The sequence below is a fragment of the Euphorbia lathyris genome, chromosome 4, assembly GCF_963576675.1.
Source record: "Euphorbia lathyris chromosome 4, ddEupLath1.1, whole genome shotgun sequence".
In the NCBI taxonomy this organism is placed as follows: Eukaryota; Viridiplantae; Streptophyta; class Magnoliopsida; order Malpighiales; family Euphorbiaceae; genus Euphorbia; species Euphorbia lathyris.
In genome coordinates, this window is record NC_088913.1 from 18,274,864 (window position 1) to 18,282,965 (window position 8,102).

Genomic DNA, 8,102 nt, shown 5'->3' on the forward strand with positions numbered 1-8,102 from the left:
ATTCCAATCATTCTCGTCAAATATATTCATGCCTTTATTTATTTACAAACAACAGAAATACTTAGTCTCTTATACATTGTTTTTGTAATTGCTCAAGTCATAACTATTGTTACCAGGACCCGCCTTTCGGTTTTCGGATCCCGACGATTTTTCTCCTCTCCTTTTACTATCCCGGAATTTTTAAATGAGTGCCCTTTCGGGTTTTCACCCATTAGGATTTCCCTTATTGTTGCATAGGTCGCCCTTTGCGGGTTTTCAACCTATCGGGAATTTTTCTTTTTTTTTCTTTTTTTTTTTACGAAAAGTATTTCTTAAGCCTATCCAGGTTGGTAGGTTCGGAGAATTCCATGCCGTCCATTGTAGTTAACTTCACCGCTCCTTTTCTTAGTATCTTCTTCACGACGAATGGCCCTTCCCAGTTAGGCCTACACTTCCCCCTTGGGTTGGTGTGCGTCACACGGATCTGTTTCAGCACCAAATCTCCTTCTTGACTTTTTTTATTGAAAGCCCGAGCCATTCTTCTCTGGTATAACTGTACATGGTAAAGCGCTTCCATCCTTTTTTCGTCAACTAAAGCCAACTGATCACATCGCCTCTTCACCCATTCCGTCTCGGGGATTTCTGCTTCCACTGCGATTCTCAACGATCGCTTTTCGATCTCAATCGGCAGGACTGCTTCTATTCCGTATACCAAGGAGAATGGCGTTGCCCCAGTCGAGGTTCTGATTGTCGTGCGATAAGCCCACAACACGAGTGGGAGGTGCTCATGCCAGTTCCGATGTGATTCCACCGTCTTTACGAGAATCCTTTTAAGGTTCTTATTAGCTGCTTCTACTACCCCATTAGCCTGTGGCCGGTACGGAGAAGATCTGTGATGTTCAATGCCATATTCTCAGAAAAGATTCCTTACTTCCCCCTGAAACTGGACCCCGTTATCCGTAATCATGTGATGAGGCACTCCAAACCTGGTGATCAAGTGTTTTTCAATGAACTTTCTCATCTGCTTGGATCCCAGTTTGCTAAACGACTCTGCTTCTACCCACTTGGTGAAATAATCGATGGCGACAGCAATAAACTTATGTCCATTTGAAGCGTTAGGCCTTACTTCACCGATGATGTCGATGCCCCAGGCAGCGAATGGCCAAATAGGTGCTAACACATGTAATTCCATGGCCGGAAGATGATTGCAATCGCCGTGGATTTGACAATCGTGACATTTCTTCACATACTCATTACAATCTCTTTCCATGGTGAGCCAATAGAAGCCTTGCCTAATAATTTTCTTAGCTAGTACTGCTCCTCCCATATGGGCTCCACAAATTCCTGAATGTATTGATTCCATTGCCTCGCGGGCTTCTCCCGCATCCAAGCATCTTAGTTGTAACCCATCAATGTGCCTTTCGTAAAGCAAGTCGTTATGGATGACGAACTGACGAGCTAGCCTTCTAATCACAGCTTGATCCCTAGGTTCTGACTCTGTTGGATATGTTCCATTTTTTATGAAGTTCACGATATCGAAATACCACGGTTTTTCATCTGCCTCTAACAGCATTACGTCCTCGTAGCATGGTTTGTGAGATCTCCTCAATACCAACGGTTTCGAGGCAAGGTTTCGGGGGTTGTCCCAAACTGACACCAAAGTGGCCAAGGCATCCGCCGCCTGGTTCTATGCTCGAGGAATATGATAGAAACGGCATTCTTTGAATCTTTATGCCAACCCTTCTAGCTGATCGAGGTACGGACGTAGTCTTTCTTCTCTTACCTCCCAGTTTCCTTGTGCCTGTTCGATGATCAACTTTGAGTCACCCCAAATTTCGACATATGACGCTCCCAGTGCCGCTAATGACTCTAAACCATAAATGCATGCTTCATACTCGGCCATATTATTGGTGAGAGGGAAGGATAACTTCTTGGCCATCGGGATCCTTTCTCCCCCTGGTGAGATAAGTAATACCCCTACTCCGGCTCCATTCGAATTAACTGCTCCATCAAAGAACATTTTCCAAGGTATAACTTCTATTGCGTTCAAGTGTTCATCGGGGAAATCATAGCTTATCTCTTCCTCTTCTATATTCAGAGGTTGGTTGGCCAGGAACTCTGCCACGGCCCTCCCTTTGATAACCTTCTTCGTTACATATTCAATGTCAAACTCGGATAGAAGTAGTAACCATCGGGCTAGTTTCCCTATCAAAGACGGAGTTCGGTACAGATACTTTACGGGGTCCATCCGAGAAATAATAATCACTTTATATGATTGAAAATAGTGCCGTAGTTTCTTTGTTAGCCATACTACTGCCACGCACGTCTTTTCGATCATGTTATACTTGAGCTCGTACTCCAGGAACTTCTTACTCAGATAATACACCACGTGCTCCACACCGTTGTCCCCCTCTTGGGCCAGCATTGCCCCAATAGATCGCTCTTCAATCGCTACGTAGAGGAGAAGCGGCTTTCCTAGTTTAGGCGGTCTCAGCACTGGCGGATTAGACAAATAGTTCCGGACGCTCTCCAAAGCTTGCTGACACTTATCATTCCAGATTGTGGGTTGGTCTTTCCTTAACAACTTAAAGATTGGCTCACAGATTGCGGTGAGTCTTGCTATGAACCGGCTGATATACTGAACCTGCCCCAGAAACCCTCTCACTTCTTTCTCATTCTTTGGTGCCGGCATTTCTCGTATGGCCTTCACTTTGTCGGGATCTACCTCAATTCCCTTGTTTTCGATTATATAGCCTAAGATTTTCCCCGATGAAACGCCGAAGAAGCACTTCTTCGGGTTTAACCTTAGTTTGAATTCTGTAATTCGGGCCAAAAACTTCTCGAGTGCAGCAAAGTGCCCCTCTCTCGTCTCTGATTTGACCATCATGTCATCCACATAAACTTCCACCTCCTTGTGTATCATATCATGGAACAGTGCTGTAGCCATTCGCTGGTAAGTTGCCCCGGCATTCTTCAAACCAAACGCATTACCCTGTAGCAGTATGTTCCCCACTCAGTTGTGAACGAGGTTTTTGCTTTGTGTTTTTCGGCCATCTGAACTTGCATGTAGCCCATGAAACCGTCCATATTCATGTGTAAGACGCTCGATGCTGCACTGTCGATCAACACGTCAATATGAGGCAACGCGAATTCATCCTTGGGGCATGCCTTGTTAAGGTCTCGATAATCGACGCACATTCTTACTTTGCCGTCCTTCTTTGCGATGGGCACCACATTTGCGACCCAAGGGGGATAGTCGATTACTTCGATGAACCCTGCTTCTAACTGCTTCTTCACTTCCTCTCTGATCTTATCTGCCCATTCCGGTCTCATGCGTCGGAGCTTCTGCTTTACGGGCCTCGCCTTGGGATATGTTGGAATACGGTGAGTTACGATTGATTGATCAATTCCAGGCATGTCTTCGTATGTCCAAGCAAACACTATTTCGTATTTTTTAATTATTCTCTCGAATTCTTTCCTCTCTTCAATAGTTAATTCTTGAGCAATTTGTATAAGTTTAGGATTTTCATCCGTGCCAAGATTGAAAGTTGACATTTCTATTGTATTGATTTCAAATGTAGGCATGTTATATGAATGAGAATGCATGGAATGATCACGATCAACATCAAGCAAGTAAGCAAAATCAGAATTCATTTCATTGATAGTATTGGCGAGTACATCATCTGATTCAAATAAAGCAGTAATACAATTTTCATCATCCAGGTTCTCGGGCTTCTCATAAGCTTTGGAGGTACTAGGCTCATTCACCGCTCCTGCAGTTGCTTCAATAGTGATGACTTGCTCCTCGGCATTCAATTCTAGCATCATAATCTCCTCGATAAAGCAGCTCGCCTTTCCACTGCCCCAGTCGGCAACATCATCAAAGATCTCAAATCCTGGCAGAATCTTTCCTTCGGCGCTAACAGCCACTTCCGACTCATCATCAGACTCATCCCAAATGTTGATCGGAACCCTCTGATTGATACCTTCCTCGTCGGAGGAACTTCCCCAAACGTCCACGACCATCAGATCCATTATGTGAGGGACATTCGGATTTATGTAGGAAAGGTCCGACGATCCATACCGAGCCCAGCCTATCAGTTCTTCATAGTCCTTGAGGAACACTCTATTCATTCTTCTAGCCATGAGTGGAATAGCACCCTTCCGGATGCACATGAGTTGCTCCTGATCACTCAAGGTGACTCGACACGAGGCATACTTGAACCTCCATCTTCTAGCATAATCCACAAATGGTTCCTCGGGGAATTGCCTGATCCTTTCTAAATCTTCCAACGACCCTGTCCACGGAATGTACCTCTCATACCTCTGCACAAAGGCCTCCATGAGGGATCCCCAGTCCCCTTTTGTCTTTGCCGCGAGCATTCGGTGCCACATCAAAGCTTCTCCTATGAGTGTCTTTGGAAAATGCTGGACTAACTCACTTCGGTAGAGTCCCGCGTCAAACATGTAGGCACGAAAACGGTTTATGTGATCAATGGGGTTCTCATCTCCCTTATACTTAGACATGGCTGTTACTGCTTCAGGTGTCTCCTCTTCGGGTAACATCGGCACTTCCTCTGGGTATCCCCCTGCGGTGTACTTCTTGATGAATCTGTTAGTCATTTCAGCCCAATTCATTTTAACTTTCATCGGAAGAGACATATACCACATTAGTGACTCTCCCGCCAATGAGTTGCAAAATAAACTCGTGATTTTGTCCTCTTTAAAGCCCAAAGGAACCATAGCGGATAGGTAAAAATGCACGTGCTCCCTGGGGTCCTTGCCTTCATTATACTTGCTGACAATCAGAAACGGACGTTTGATAGGCCCAGTTTGCATCGCGCTATGTTCCCCTTCATGTGTTTTATCTCTTCGATACTTCATCAAAAAACAAGCTTGACATCAGTGACCAATCCTGCTTAGTCGAGTCAGGTAGCGATTGAAACCACTTCAACGGTTCGCCCACCAGCGAAAGATAGAACCCTGGAGCGACTTTTTCCACTTTGTATGGCTCCCCAAACATAGCACACACATAGCCATACAAATGAGCTTCGGAGTCTTCTACCCCACTAAACAATTTCAACATAGGCATGATCCTCCGAGATGATGCTTCCTCGGTTTGCTCAGTTTTAGTTCTATCGTCCATCACTTCTTCCGTTGGCCCTTCCTCCAAAACAGACACGTATAAACCATTTCCCACATTCCTTTTCTCATCGGAGTCCAACAGCTCCTCCTTATCTTCCTTGAAGGATTCCATGACTAAACTTGCTCCGAGCCCAGACCCGACCATGCTCACCCTATGGTCGGGCAATGGATTACGCCTAGTGGAAGGGTTCGCTGACGAAGGATCAGCTATCTTCTTTTCCTCAATCAAATCCTGAATCTCGTGTTTCAGCCTTTCGCAGTTCTCAATAGTGTGCCCATAAATACCGTGGAACTCGCAGTATCCCCTAGCTTGTATCTGCGGAGCGGGCGGTGCCTTGTTATAATGAGTGAGGGCTTTCAACAACCCCTTTTTCTGCAACCGTTCGAAAACTTTTGCGTAGGTCAGATCAAATTGGGCGAACTGCCTTTTCCCGATAGCGTTGAGTTCAATCATCTTTACCGCAGCAGGTTCTACATTAGAACTTGGCCCTCCGGCACTATACCCCGACTTCGTCCATTTAGCATAGGCTCTTTTCGGCTCTCCATCCCCTTCAACTGTTAAAGCATAGCCATACATCTGATTAAAATCGGTGAAAGGCATACACCGTAGCTCATTCCTAATATACGGCAAAGTATTACCGATTACCGCTCGGATCTGGTCCTGCTCCGACGGCTTCTGTTCCATAATTGTCGCCTTAGCTCTCCACCTACTCACAAAGTCGGACAAAGACTCCCCAGCCTGCTGCTTGGTGCTCTCTAGCTCCCTCAAAGTGACCTCAAACATAGTGTTGAAGCTATATTGGGCGATGAATGACTTTACTAACTCCTTCAAATCCCTCTTTGTTACCAGCGGCAACGCATGAAACCACACGAGGGCACCCCCCTCCAGATAAGCACTGAACAGCCCCAAGATCTGTTCCTCAGTCAGAATTGTGTGCTCCATTGCTGCCACATATTGGTTCACATGGGCGGTAGGATCCCCAGTTCCATCAAACTTCTTCATGTCGGGAAGTCGGAACTTCAAAGGCAAAGCCGTTGCCGATGAATAGTTTTTCAGATTATAAAAGTCTTGACCTCCGGAGTTTACCCCACGTATATCATGCACTTCCCGAGTGATGTGCTGCTTCCGTTCCTCTTCCCTTTGCTTTCTCTTCCCCAAACTGCTTGTTACGCAATCCTGATAGTTATCTCCAAAACGGGGACCCGTGCTCACAATGTTCTCAGCTGGTTTACTGCTACTCTTGTTACTCTTAATTGCAAGCTCGTCCAGCTGGACTAAAATTGCGGTTAACTGATCGTTGAGATTGTTCACCACTCTTTCTAACCTTGATATTCTCTCATCTGGCTTAGACATACTGACTGAATACTGAGCTGATTCGGACAACGATGATTCGGACGTCACAACTGCTGATTCGGAACTGTCAACCCGTCGCTGATCAGACTGCCTGGCTAGTCGATTACTCTCGCGAAACCACAACCGCTTAATGATGAAGTCTGCGCGGACGGTCGTCCATTAGTATGTATGCATGATTTTATATGCATGATTCGTGGTGTGTGCATTTATTTATTTACGATTATAAGATAAGAAGAACAAACGTTAGTTCTATTTACACGTATCACAACATCTCTCTTCCACCCTTATTCCTCCACACACTCGTTGGTCCAGGTCTCTTTCCTAGGATTTTGGTTTTTGGCTCACATTGCGGTCCAGGGGACGCGTGATGCCGTCGATTATTGCGGAAAAGTAAATCACCCATCAGACAATACAATTCGTTTTTGACGTATCCACGTTCAGTGACTAAGAAATCGACCAAGTCGGATTGTCCTTTCAGAATAACTCGTCTTTTGTCCTTTCTCGAGACGCATTAATTCGGGTTTTGACTCCCTTTGAGTGCATCTCAGTTTTTAGACGTGGTACGAGTTATTCTTCTAGTCCAATCGTTTGTTATTGTCAATGACTCGTTCCCTTTTGTTCGCGCGGGTTCGTGTCTCGATTTTTGGATTACAATGGGATCTTTTGGATCTATCGAGAGATGTAACCACGTGTTTATTTAGTGATGGAATCACTTTTGGATTTTATTTTAGGGAACGGACTCATCGCGTAACGTGTTTATTCTTAGCGTCGAGGATCCGTTTGCTCATTTTAGCTACATGAAAAGACGGCGAGTCTTATTTTGAGCGCACGGTAACCTTTCGGCTAACAACAATCTCTTATTCTTTCCGATCTACTGGATATATCACCTTAGTGTGGTTATAGAAAATCAACGTTTCGTTGAATCGCATGTTTATTCGAGGCGAGGATATCACCGTTCTCTTTCCTTTAGGCGCGAATTAAGCAAACACGTATATCGGGCCATATTTCTTGCAGTTTTGGTAACGGTCGAAATGATCGAGTCGTTAGTCAAAACCCGCAGTCTCGTCCATATGGCGCAATTATATGGTTTGGCTTAATTCTGCTTCAAAGTTTTAAACGGGGTATATACTTGTTCGAGACACGTATTCAACGGCATTGGTTTATTTTCTTTAACTACTCTCGGGATTGAAATATATCGTAGACTCGGAATGATTTTGGTCGTTTAGTTTTTTTCTTTTCTTTTATTTTCTTAGTCGCCTTTGCGGACACATCCATTTCTCTTAAGAACGACACGAGGCATAACGTAAAAAGCTCGTCTTTTATTCGGAAGGGATGGGCTACTTGTGCGAAACTTTTCACGTTACGATAGAGTCATTCAAGACAGAAATGTTCTTCGTTTTCGTTTCGTCATGATCTCGTTTTATCCCAACTTATTTAAAGAATGTGAATAACGGCTACTGTTAATATAGTCTTTTGTATCGAGATGTAACTATCCTTAACACCGAACCGATTCATACTAATACGTGCTTACATCATAACGCATTTCCTGAACACGTGCCTTCGTCGGGACACCGAAAGGGACAAGGCGGGTCGCACATGTTCATTCATACGAGATAACTAAGTC